The sequence below is a fragment of the Pseudorasbora parva genome, chromosome 1 (assembly GCF_024679245.1).
Source record: "Pseudorasbora parva isolate DD20220531a chromosome 1, ASM2467924v1, whole genome shotgun sequence".
Lineage (NCBI taxonomy): Eukaryota > Metazoa > Chordata > Actinopteri > Cypriniformes > Gobionidae > Pseudorasbora > Pseudorasbora parva.
In genome coordinates, this window is record NC_090172.1 from 53,798,116 (window position 1) to 53,812,456 (window position 14,341).

The 14,341-nt window shown below is 37.8% G+C and overlaps 1 long non-coding RNA gene across 1 annotated transcript; it reads right to left on the reverse strand.

Annotated features, from left to right (window-relative positions):
• Nucleotides 1–496: 496 nt before the first annotated feature.
• LOC137085782 (uncharacterized) lies at nt 497–1,282 on the reverse strand. The gene is made up of 4 exons (XR_010907344.1): nt 1,160–1,282; nt 998–1,082; nt 829–921; nt 497–753 (listed from the first exon to the last, which is right to left on the reverse strand). It is a non-coding gene; the product is annotated as an uncharacterized lncRNA (long non-coding RNA).
• Nucleotides 1,283–14,341: the final 13,059 nt, after the last annotated feature.

A 14,341-nucleotide genomic window follows, 5' to 3' on the forward strand; every position in this document is an offset into this window, starting at 1 on the left:
AAGAGTTTAAAATTTAAGCACAAAACATTCAGGTCCCCACTTCAAAGAAAGGAAAACAAAATACAAAAAAATAAAGAAACAGCTTAAATAATAATCATATACATATAAACAAAACAAATACCAGCAGGGCTGAGGCTCCCAATGGCGGGAATCAGTGGAGATGGTGGTTCTACAAGAGCACACTTCCACGCACACACACCCGTGCACTCTAGTCACACTAGCAAATACTCAAAAGGTGTACACCGCACACGATGAAGAACCACCACCACAAGGAAGAACCATCCACCCATGGGACCTCAGCTCCTGCAGTAAAAAAAAATAATTAAACACATTGAAAATAAACTTTAGACAAAAATATGGATCAAAACTAATGCAGCCGCTCCTCACATAAAATGGTAGCAAAGTAGGGAGAACATGGAAGAGCAACAATGACCTTATTATCAAAGAGTTGATCACAGGAATGGATTATTATAGCAATACTCAACAAGATACACACATTGAGCTGCATCAGAAACAATGAAAAAAAACAAAAACAAAGAAAACCAGAGTTACTGATTGACCTCTTCTAAAAACGAAGAGCTACCCAAGCCTCCCAAACAAACCAGAAAGCAGGGTACCAATACAACAAATCAGACAAGCAGTCCCCCTTTAGTTAGCATAGTTTGATATTCGTCTGCGCAACCGGATACAGTAGCGCATTAACAGCGCGGAGACGACAGCACACTATTACAGCGTAAAACGAGAGGGAGCATCCTGCAGCAGAAAAAAAAAAGATGTTAATAATCAATATAATCCCCACTCAATTATAATTACAGTTAAAACACTTACCGTTGAGATCTTACACACACTAAACCACGTTAGAAGAACAGGTTTGTCACAGTCATACCCACTAAAAACACAATGGGGTGCGGGAAATCATACCTATTTTGGTATGCGAAATACACGTTAAATCCACACAACTATACAAATCCCCTCAAACCAGTGGTTTAAAACATACCTGAGAGGTGAACAGACAGACTCGGCAGACACAAAGGACTCAGATTTCAGCTAGCCGCACGACAAAACACCAGCACTCAGTTACACTACAGCAAAGGCAATTTAAAAGTTGTACACATCAACAATTTCCAGGATATTTCCTATCAGAACGTAGCACGCTTACCTCCAGACATTGACGAAACAGCACAACAAAGGGGAAAAGTGGACGTGACGCATCCCAGGTAACAACCAATCAGCCTTTAAATAGGACAATACTGATTGCTGATTGGTGGGCACTGCTGTCAATCACCTAATCCTGTTACAAATGGAAGCCCAAAATTTGATGCCCAAAAAAGTGCATTATATGTAATGCTTCGGATATGTGATATGTAATTTCACTTTTCTAACTGACTTGACCATTTTCACTGGTTCGATAAAAAAAAAAAAAACATGTAGATATACCAGAATATCAGACTTGGTCATGGCCTCTTTTGACTTTGGCCAGTAAACAATCACCTTTATAAAATGTTCAGAATACCTTAATAAATTATTAACTGCATCATTTGTAAATTCCTCTTTTGTTTCATTGCATTCAGATCTCACATGCCATGCTTTACTGAATTATAAACTTAAACAGGGTTATCATCAATAGATGTCAATGTGTGAAGAGCCTCTTTGTCAAATCCTGACATTTATGCAGTGTTCATAATGAATTTAGAAAGATTTTTTTTTTTTTTTTTTTTTTTTTGTAATTTCATAAAATAATTTATTGTTATAAAACTGAAAGACATGGCTTTAGGTCATACGTAAATGTGCCATTGAAAAGCAGAGCCATTGAAAGTCTTATGTCTTCAAATCTTCATTTTCACTATTAAGCAAAGTTTTATGCATTATTTCTGTCTCTCTCTCTCTCTCGTTCTTTTATATCCATTAGTCTTTTTCTCCATCTGCCCTTGATCCTGATTCCACTCCACTCATCACTCATACCTTATTGACTCTCTTCCCTCCCCCTCATTTTCCATCTCTTTTGCTTTTATCCTCTCATTCGTTCTCCAAATGAATCGAATCAGGTCCTGTTGTCTTTGTGCTGCATCAGAAAAAACATCTTTCACTCTCTTGCTCTGGTACCTTAGCTCTCTGTCTCTGAAACTTTTGGACTTCTTTTAAAGTTCAATGGGCATAACAAACATTTTTAGTGTGGTTGGCCATCTGGGCAAGTATAAAGTCCAAAAAGGCCAAATCAGACAAGGATAGACTGGTTGGGATGGAGAAGAGTTGAATCATCATTAATACGAGGACGCGTCCGTTGCACCGTTTAGTATGTGCAATGTTACATAAAAACATGGTGTTCTACAGGAACAGGCCCTAGTAAGACAGGAAAAGGTTAAGTTGGGATGTCATATCATCCTCTCAGGGGTATGTACCCAAGATGAATCCCCCACTAACCTTAGATCTATTCTCAACAGTGACCTTCAGTACATATACCCCAATCCAACACCCACCCTTTCCTTCCTGCTAAGCAAAGCAAGGGCACTGGTGCATTCCATCTATCAGCCAAATAAACGGCCATTTCTTCTACAAGTGACGCCAGTATACATCAACACCAACATAGACCTTTTTTTTCCTGGTCTTTTTTCATACATATAGCAGCAGGTGCAGGTGTACACCCACATACTGTAAAGATGATCAAATTGAACTACACTTACAGGTTGTGCGACATTTAGAACTGAATTGATCATTAAATTGCATTTTATTCTTCAATTTGAATTGAATTTGAATGCTTTAGTTGTAAAAGTGCTGCTCTTAATTTTTTTTAAATGAATTACCCATGTTATCAAACACAAAACATATACCATGTTTCCATTTAAATAAAGAAGATTAACCATGATTAAAATGTCACATTCAAGTCTCGTATGTTCACCAACACTGTCAGAAAAAAAAGTACATTGCTGTCACTTGGGAGGTACTCTAAGGTAGAAAACTGAAAAGGTAATATGTACCTTTAAGGTATTATGTTCCTTTAAGGTCCTAATACGCACTCTTAAAGTACTGATATGTACCTTTAAAGGTACTAATATGTACCATATTGGTATAAAGATGTACCTTTTTACTTTTGTACCTTAGGGTACCGCCCCAGTGACAGCAATGTTCTTTTTTTCTGAGAGTGAAGGCTGCACTGATTTGAGAACAAATCTATAATATTGTGAAATAGTATTATAATTTAAAATAACTGTTTAAATGTTTAATATATTTTAAAATATAATTATAGGGTTAGTTCACCCCAAAATGAAAATTGTGTCATTAATTTACCCTCATGCCATTCGACACCTGCAAGACCTCCGTTCATCTTCGGAACACAAATGAAGATATTTTTGTTGAAATCCGTTGGCTCAGAAAGGCCTTCTCTGACCATGACCAATGTCATTTCCTCTCTCAAGACCCATAAAGGCACTAAAGACGTTGTTACAAAGTCCATCTCACTACAATGACTCTACAGTCATTTTATGAAGCAACGAGAATAGTTTTTGTGTGCGCAAAAAAAACTAAACTAAATAACGACTTTTAAAGTGATGGGCCGATTTCAAAACACTACTTCATGAAGCCTTAAAGCGTTATGAATCAGTGTTTCAATTCACGGTTTGGATTGCGTGTCAAACCGCCAAACTGCAGGAAATCACGCAACTCTCCCACTCAGAACCGCTGATTCGATACACTAATTCATAACTTGTAATTACAACGTGCAAACTTGTAATTTTTGGATATGAAGAAATTTTGAAGCCTAAATGCAGTCACAAGAGGTAAAAAGCTAAAGGTAGGCTATAAACAAACTAGTGGTCCCACGACTTCAACGTCACCACCATGAAGCTTCCAACAAAAACATTTTCACCGATTGAGTTAGAATAGAGCACAATTGATTGAATTGAATTAATGAAGCTGTAAAAGCGGACTGAGTTTACCTTTTCGCCGTGATGACGTTTAATGTCCCCGACAGCCACTTGTTAGCAACTGCCTTTTTCAAGACACGTAACAGCTTCACAAACTCATGAGTGGGTAATACTGATGTATTTTATGTCAGAATAAAACGTAGGCCTACAAGTTTCTTGAGCTTGTGTTCACCAAGGGGGTAATCTAGCACTCGGAAAAGCATACCACCCATAGGGGTGGCCATGCTAACCAAGCCATCACCTGCTGTTAGCATCCCATTGACTCCCATTCATTTTTGCATCACTTTGACAGTGAATAACTTTACATCTGAGGCGTTTATAGACTCCAATTGTCCATTGTTTATTTCTAAAGAAACACGACAATGCATAAAAGGCTCCATTACCTTGTATCTTACACTATCGCCCCGCAGAAGCTGTTTTTGTAAAAATAGGCTAACGATTATTTTACGAACCATAACCAACGCGACTCTGTCGCACAGTTGAGAAATTACCGTAAAGACAGGAGGAGACGCTCGCAAGCAATCTTTTACTCTCTATGAGACAGTCGGGGGGAAGTGGAGACATAAAGTCTGATAAAGTCAAGGGAGAAGCATGGGGAGAAGCCCATAGTGAGTGAAAAGCAATGGAACAAAACATCTAAACAACGTGATTCAGATTTCACTTTCCACAACTACTAGAAGACCTGCAACTGTCAGACAGGAGGCTCACGTCACATCTCCGTCCTTAAGCTCAGTCTGAGGCTGCACAGTTCACAGGAAGTGAGTGCTTCTTATTGACTTCACTTTTCACCGTTGTGAAGGTCGATGTGTTTATTTCTTTTACTGTCTATGGTGTTCACCAAAGACCTTATTTCAACCATTTAACCAAAAACCCATTCAAAAAACCTATTGACTTCAGGACGATGGAACTGGAAGTTGCTAAAATGCTAACTCGTTAACTCAGCGACTTAAAGCAGTGCTGTTCAGACTGAACAGAGTATGATGACATGTACCACAAGAACGAAATCATAGAAAGCTTTATTTATGGTAATTACTACATGGCGTGAACGCAGCAAATATAACATACTCCATCCATGCAATTCTCAGCATAGTGAACGAGAGCTATAGCGAATATTAACGTAAACAACTTTTCTTTCAGGTCAAGCATCTTCAAATTATTCTGAGTTGGCCAGACGCATACATCTGCATGCTTGTGTAAAGCATAGTTCTGGCCTTACAAAGTGGACAGCTTTAACACAAGTAATCTGTTCTTTCCTATATTGTTGAACTAATGAAATGCAGTTGTTATTTCTATGAATTGTAATAAACATCCTGTTTGGGTAAATTCAATTCAAATTCCACAACAGTTAAATTTAGAACCAATGTCAAACTGTCCACTTCTGCTCAACCCGTTCACACCCCTGTTTTTGCTTTTGATAAACTTCACCAGACAGCTCTGATGATTAATGATAGTTAACAGAATTGAATCAAGGTTAAGAAAGACAGGGGTCGGATGGAGAGCGACAGGGAAAAGGGCCAGGTTGGTGTTGGAGAAGGCACGGTAAATAACTTCTTTACAGAAATATACGACAGGGTCCCTCCCCTTCGCCATGCCCAGTAATTACTCGCCCAGGCCCTCTGTAATAATTCCTATTACAAGCAGAACGGAAAAAGTCGGTAACTCACAGCGCTGGGACAAGGTGAAGGCAAGGCCACGGAGCAGCGGATCAATATTTCATTTACTCGCCCCTTGCTTCCACACCCGGACCTGTATCAAATTCTTCACAGCCGGCTGTGGAAGAAGTGAGAGAGGCTAGGCGCAAGACAAGATGTAGAGGGAGAAAAGAAACAAGGTTCACGAAAACAACGACACAAGGACTCTAATTTCCTTGGGGTGTTTGCTGAGGTTGTGTGTGTGTGTTGGTGAGCATGCAAGGTCATTCATTACGCACCACTGTCAAATGGAAACGCACAGACCCATTAGAACCGTATTGGTAAACGTACGTCAATCAACTCTTGACAACAAAATGAGCCTTTTCACTTCTTCACTATACCTGTTGGAAAATGAAAAGGCTTATGTCAGCTTCATTATGTGTCTGTGAGAGCAGGATTGGTCCAGCAAATGTTTCATACAGGTGTTAAAGCTAGTGTGTATTGCTCTTGGGTAATGTCGGATGTTGTGAAGTTTCTTTTAAGTCGGCATGAAACTTAAAGGGGCACTTTGTAGGATTTTTTTGAAGTAAAATATCCGAAAACAGTGGATATTTTGTTCAGTTGAATTCTTACAATATCCCAAATGTTTCCAACTATTTGTAAATTCTGAGAAAATTGCTATTTTAACCAAGGAACTGTTGTCATATAAACTACATCATATCACCGTTACCTCGGTTTCTGGCTTTATTCAGAAACGCTTTACTCTTAGCAGTGTGAACAAGTGTCACAGCAGCCGCTGAGCGAACACCCAGAGTAACATCATTTTTAGCACACCTAAATGTATCTAATATGATAAACAGAGAAGCATATGATAAAGCGGAAATGGCACTGGCAAATGTCCCGTCATAATAAAAGTCCCGCAGTTCGTGAGCCCGTGGTTGACAGATTGGAGTTTATTTCGAGCAAAACATTTTTTTAAATTAAATATTCAATTAAAAATAAACAATAAACAATAGTAATACATTTAAAAATAAATAAATATACACACAAACACACAAACACATACACACATATACTCCCTCGAAAGGGGTTGGAAAGAAGTAGAACTTATTTACTCCCTTTCCCAAATCATTCTCTTATATTACATCATATAGCTGCTGTCATTGTCTGTTCAATTACTAATTATTTATGTGATATTATAGTATTTTATTACACGGCTCTGTGAAATACTTGATTCTGATTGGTCAATCGCGCATTCCAGGCGTACGTTATTCCCAGATAACACCCGCTCATCCGGGTACTACGAGTTATCTTGACCGGTACTACTTCTATGCTTAACGCTGGCGCCATCTTGTGGATTAAACAGCCATGGGTTACAATGGAAGACTTCAAGGCAGGTTTCCTTTATAAAGTTTTAAATATGGATATTCTTCTTACACAAACGCATCGATTCGAATCAGAAGGCTCTATTAACCCATCGGAACCATCCGGAGCACGCTATTTGACGGACAGCTGCATTTTTTATGGACTTCAAATACAACTACAACAACTGCTGGGATTAACGTTAGCCTGGACTTTTTAAATATAACTAATATAAATATACTTATATAAATATACTTATATAAATATAAAGGATGTCATATACACCTATAATGACTTGAGGGTGAGTAAATCATAGGCTTGGCTTCATTTTTGGGTGAACTAACCCTTTCAGCATTCATTTTTAACATTTAGCAGCAATAGATAAAGGCTTAAAGCAGGTTGGAACTGTTTTTCTTCGTGGAAGCTTTGCGTAAGAGCTAATCAAATATTTAATCTCAAGACAATATTTTGTGTCTAATTTATTTGAGACTAGTAGCCGTGTAATAAGCGGGATAATGTACACCCAGCCGGTTGTTATCGCAGAATAAACCCCTTCAGAGTGATGCAAGACCCCTCCGCTTCGCGTCTGTCGGGGTTTATTCTGCGATAACAACCGGCTGGGTGTACATTATCCCTTACTTATATGCAACATACCTAATTATGACCATCTCAATAAACACAATAATGCAATGTAATAATCCTCCCTATCATAAACCGTCTTTCGGATGAGACGTTAAACTGAGGTCCCGACTCTCTGTGGTCATTAAAAATCCCAGGATGTCCTTCGATAAAGAATAGGGGTGTAACCCCGGCATCCTGGCCAAATTTGCCCATTAGCCTCTGTCCATCATGGCCTCCTAATAATCCCCATATAATGATTGGCTTCGTCTCCTCTACACCAATCAGCTGGTGTTTGTCCAATCACCAATCACTTCCACTTCTTTCAGTTAAGCGTATGTGGGGAAATGCAACGCTGTTTAATCATATTAGATACATTTGAGTGTGTTGAAAGTTGTTATAATGCTGTACGTTCACTCGGCGGCTACTATGTACTTGTTACAATCTGCAGTAAGTTAAATCAATATTAGGCATGGTAAAACATGGTATTGGTATTCATGGCAAATCAAGAAAATGAGATTTAAACAATAAGACTGAGCCATAACAATGATTTGTTTTCTGTTGATGAATTGCACACTGCCCTTCTAGCCTTGTACACTGCCCTGCACGTACTACACATCTATATTCATCATTATCCATAATTCAAGCAAAATTCAAGTGAGAAAAAAAAAAAAGTGTGTTTAGAGAAAAGTGTTACAGGGGTAAACCTCTTGCCGACTTGTAATTTAGGGCTTTGATGGACAGGGGGACAAAGGAATTCTTAAAGCGATTGAGCCTACATTTGGGGAATCTAAGGGTGCTTTCACACTTGGTTTGATTGCCTGGACCAAACCTGAGTTCGATTGCACCCCCCTCCACCTGCCCCCACTGGACTGTGTTCATATTGTATTATTTGGGTCTGAACCGGGGTTCGTTTGCATCATCAAAGCAGCAGCTGTTTACCCGGTTTCTTAGTAATGACAGCGAGCGTGAAGGCGGCGAAATGCATACTGTTTCTCCCATCACTTTTATATTTTTGTTTTTGAACCGTTGGTTTTGTAACCAAAGCTTCAGTACGTAATGGCACTTGCGTCTATTCGCCGCGAATGCACTGCAAATTCTCTAAGGAACGCTGAAGATGAGCAGAAATGAAATCTACAGCTCTCTGCTTGCAGTATGTCAGTGACGTTCGTCGGGTAAATAAGTGAAACACACACAAAACACACATTTTGATCAAATCATAAGTCATTAATAGCGGTTCACTTCCGCGATTTAGTAAGATTGCGTTCCAATCAGCAGCGAACTGTACCGGAGTTCACATGAAACGAACCCCAGACCACCTTTTTAAGCGGACTCGGGGGCGGTTCGCGGGTGCGCACCAGAGTTCATCATCCAAACAAACCAAACTCTGACGTCAATCGAACTCGGGTGCGCATCAAAAGTGCTAGTGTGAAAGCACCCTAAAGCATTTTCTTCCTGAGGGAAGAAGCTGGTACTCAGGGTGAAGGATGTGGGTGGGGTCTGAGATCATTTTTTGGGCCTGTCTGATGATTGTTTTGTCAGGAGATAGCCTGGAGTGTGGGATGCTGCTTGACTCCCATTATTTTCATGGCTCTCTTTGTTAACTGTGTAATCTGGCCTTTCAGCTGTACACCGAGGTTGCCAAACCAAGCTGCGATGCCATAAAACAGAATGCTCTTAATTACAGCATGGTAGAAGAGAAGCAACAGTTTCTGGTTAACACCAAACACCCTCAGCCTACGGAGAAAATAAGTCACTGTTAGACCCTAATACAGACGTTTTCTACTTGAACACTCCATGTCAGTATGCCCAGATATCTGTAAGAGTCAACCTGGGCTATATTCTGGTCATTGATGACCACTGGCGAGTGGTTGGCAAATGGTTTTGGGGTCAAAACACCTCCACTGTTTTCTTGATGTTGATTGTAAGAGAGTGTTTGTCGCACCACTGGACAAAGTTCTGAACCTCGTGTTTAAATGCCACTAAATCAGATGTGTCTGATATGAGAGCCGGGATAGCTGTGTCATCGGAGAATCGAATTTTGTAGTTGTTAGCGATACTGCATGTGCATTCATTAGTGTACAGTGTGAACAAGACTGGGAACACTCCTGAGGGGCACCAGTGCTGATGGTCAAAGGTTCAGACAACGCCTCGTTCACCTGCTGACTACAATTGAGGTGGACAAAGTACAGAACTCTATTCCTTGAGTAAAAGTAAAAGTACTACTGGTCAAATATTACTCCGTTACAAGTGATAGTTGTAAAAACAGATTTTTACTCAAGTAAAAGTACAGAAGTATTTGTTTTTAAAAGTACTTAAGTATCAAAGTAAATTTCCTTTTTTATGCCAATGCATTATTTTATTATTGTTGTATAAATGCACACTGTCATCATGGTTTAAGCCATTTAGTGACGCTCCATCTGACATACTACCATACAACTAACTTAAACTAATTTAGATACTTGTATATAAGTTACAAAGCTCTTTACAAAGCTGCTTTCACTTTAAGGCCGAATGTACGGATCCAATACACTGATACACATCTGATATTCTCCCAAATTTACCATTCTCTTTCTCCCAGACGTTTATATTTTTAATATTTTATAAGACATGCACCAAGTGTATGCCAACTAAACTAATCTTGATTTTTTTTTAAACTGAAACATACTTTCAAAGTATGGCTATGGGTGCACACACTGTGCCTAAGAACCGTCTTCTTCCATTTTGCTATGAACTGATCAGTGTTCAAAAAAAGTTGGGAAAATGTATATGATTCTATAAGAGTGATTCCTGACAGACTGTCTGAAACAACAACACCAAAAAAAAACTTTTAAAGATGGAAAAAATGGACTTTCAGAGCTGCTGCAGAAACGACTTTTGACCTAGATAGAAATGTAGTGGAGTAAAAAGTATGATATTTGTCTTTCAAATGTAGTGAAGTAAAAGTATCCTGAAAAAATTGTACTCCAGTAAAGTACAGATACGCAAAAAGCATACTTAAGTACAGTACTCAAGTAAATGTACTTAGTTACTGTCCACCTCTGGTCAGAAATGAGTGGAACCACTTAATAATAAAAGGGTTGACACTCATCCGCTGGAGTGTTTCCAAGAGAACATGAGGCTGCAGAGTGTTAAAGGCTAAAGTGAAATCCATAAACAACACTAGACCAGAGGTTTTCAAACTGGGGTCCGGGGCCCCCCAGTTGCCTGTTGCACAAAGCTGGTTTAAGTTGTTACCCAGGTAAGATCGAGATTAGTTTAAGCAAACTCTGTTTTTTCGGGCTCAAGAAGGTGGATTGGTTTTTATCAGTGTTCATCACCATGGTAGCTGACACTACACAGCTAACCTGTTCTGGGGCAGGTTTTTTTCTGGGTTAGAGATCGCAAACCCAACCTGGACCAATCAGCTGCAAGTAAAGATGCAATAAAGCCACACCCCCTGCATCTCTCGTTCCAAACTAAAGCAGTTTATAATGAGATTTTTTTTTAAATAAAATTGTTCATCTTTTGGTGCTAATTATTTATTATATTTATATTTTATGAATCTTAATCACTTTAAATTCATATAACATGTTCATATAAATATTATATTAATTGGCAAGTAGCCAAACAGTAATATAAATATAATACGTGCATCAAACGGACAATGTGATTGGCTGTTTGCCGCACATGTCACACTTTCAGGTGCACACGCTTTAGATTTAATTGCTAACTCTGGATTAAACCTGAGTTGACGGAGAAAGTTTATACTGAGCTTTAAGAAATGGTGGAACTTGATCACTAGGGTGGATTTATCTGGATTTGCCTACTCTAAACCTACTCTGAAACTCAGAGTTTGTTCAGCTAGCTTCATGCAACAGGACCTGGGGTTCTATGGGAAGAATAAAAAGACAAAGCAAAAATGGATAAAGTCTACCAAACATTCTAACCGTTCCATTTCTAAATGTCTCTCCTTTCTTTCCAGAATTTAATATGTTTGCTTTGCATCTTTTTTTAGTGAGTTTTTCTTACTATGGTCCCCTTTATTTTGCTCACTGGGATTGTAAGGCAGCAATCTTAACGCAGAATGTAAACTACAGGCCTACATGCATTTATTGTAAAATTTGCTTATACATTTTTTTCTTCTTCTTCTTCTTCTTCTTCTTCTTCTTCTTCTTCTTCAGGTTTATACATCCAACATTAAGTATAGCCAATTTAAGTTTGGAAACAACATGTTGTATTTGTAATGTCACATTTCCTATTTATGTAACAGTTTAAATGTTTATTTGTTTTTCACACTGAAAAGGTGTGTTGGAATTACATGATTTAATCATGTACATCGGTTCCACATGAATCAATTAAGTTAAAGAAACATAATTTGTTCACATAACTTTAAGTAATTTTTAAGTAACCCAATTGAGTAATCTCAAAATGATTTTAATATAGCTTCCTAACATAGTGGTGTGCACAGGGGGGACCCTGCCTCTTTACTCAAATCACTAGCTTTTTTAGTTTTTTGTAAATTTTTGTGGTCACTTGAGTGATTTATAAGAACTAGCTTTGATTCTGTTAGTCAGCAATAGTACATAATGAACATGTCAAGTGCTATAAAATGTCAGCCTAAGCAATCGCTCCGCTCTTCTCCACTAGGGTAACACAGTATAATTTAAATGGTTCTAATTATTCCAACATAATTAAACATTAAACACTATTAAACAATGTAAAGTCTCAGCCTTATCTAATTTTAACCCAAAAAACACATAAAATAAGACTGAAGTTCAAAAATGTTATTCTTCGCATCAAGTCCCAAGCAAAGCATGCTGGGAACTACAGTTTCAGCAAAAATCATGTTCGAGTACTTGATTGGTTCACATTAACCCCAAATAATCTAATCTAGTAGATTGCACATTTAAGAGAATTACATTAATAGAAAGCAAATAAATCCCATTTAGAAGAGAAACACAATTTTGTTTTGTAGATCACAAATAATAACATTACATAAATTGGATAATGTGTGTTTTCCTTTTTTTCAGTGTACGAATATATAGATGGATTTTACACTGTAAAAAATTATATAGAAAAAAAGTTACCTGGTTACCTGAAATTCATTGAAATTAAAATTTTGAGTTAATACAATGAACATTTTTTTGAGATTTGACAATTTTTATTAAAATATTATTAAAAGATTTTGTAAGCATATTGGGTAATTGTGTGTGTTTTATTTCTGATGACGCAGTGAAACATGGTCATGCGTATAAATAGTACGAGTTTGCAATCTCGTGGAATGTATACGCCAAAATGAGTTTTGGCGTGCGTATGGTACGCGGTTTTTCGCGTACATATGATACGCACTTTATGGCGTATATATGACACGCTCTTGGGTAGGTTTAGGGTGGTGGGGTGGGGGGTTCGTATGTATAATACGCCATAAAGTGCGTATCATATGCACGCGAAAAACCACGTACCATACGCACGCCAAAACTCATTTTGGCGTATACATTCCACGAGATTGCAAACTCGTACTATTTATACGTATTTTCGTGAGATCCGTCTCGAAACATGCCACATAGTGCTGTTTTCATGATTTATCAAATTTTTATGTGGTTCAGATACAATAATATTTCGAGTTTCTATTTATTAAACAAATTTTCTTCATTGTATCAACTCAATTTTTTTATTTCAATAAACTTAAAATTTTAAGGCAACCAGGTTACTTACTTTTTTAAGTTAAACCAACAAAAACCAACAATTTTTTTTACAGTGTAGGAAGGGGGTCCCTTATTAAAGGTTCATCATATATGGGGGTCCTTGGCATCAAACAGTTTGAAAATCGTTGCACTAGACTGTTGGCTGCACCGTCAGTGCCTCTATATTGTTTTTATGCGAACTGATAAGGATTTAACTGAGGGTCTACATCTATCTGTACACTGTAAATAATTATTTAGAAAAAAAGTTACCTGGTTGCCTTGAAATTAAAATTTTGAGTTGATACAATGAAATTTTTTTGAGATTCAACAATCTTTATTAAAATATTATTGAAAGATTTTGTAAGCATATTGGGTAATTGGGTGTGTTTTACTTCTGATGATGCAAATAGTGCTATTTTTATGATTTATCAAATTTAAAATGTGGTTCAGATACAACAATATTTTGAGATTCTATTTATTAAACAAATTTCCTTCATTGTATCAACTCAAATTTTCAATTTCAATAAACTTAACATTTTAAGGCAACCAGGTTACTTACTTTTTTAAGTTAAACCAAAAAAATTTGTTTACAGTGTAGTTGGCTCATAATGAGATTTTCCCTGCACTTCATCACAACAGAAGTTAAAGCAATAGGTCTAAAATCGTTATTCTCCATTGGGCAGGATTTCTTAGGGACCTATATAATGATTGCCTTTTTCCATCGTGTTGCTACAGTGTGAGAGTGCAGGGACCTCTGGAAAATAGGACACCATGCAGGTATCAGTTCATCTGCAAATGTTCTTAATAGAAAAGCGGAGATGCCGTCTGGACCTGTGGCCTGATTGACATTGACCTGCTTAAAGACCTTATTGACTGAAGTTTGGGCATGCAAACTCATTGGCTACTGATACAGAAGGAACCAATTAGCTTGTCCCCCATCTTTTCCCTTCAGATCTGATGGTCGAAACCTGGCAATAAATACTTTTCTAGAGTAGTCATATCAGTGTGCGGACATTAAGTTTGTTTTTTGCTTCTGTTTGTCTCCTTTGTCTTGCACCTGACCCTTGACCCCTGTTTGGGTTTGAGGAATGTGCACACCTTTTTTCTATTTCTGACCTTCATTTGTGTACCCATGTTTCTCTAC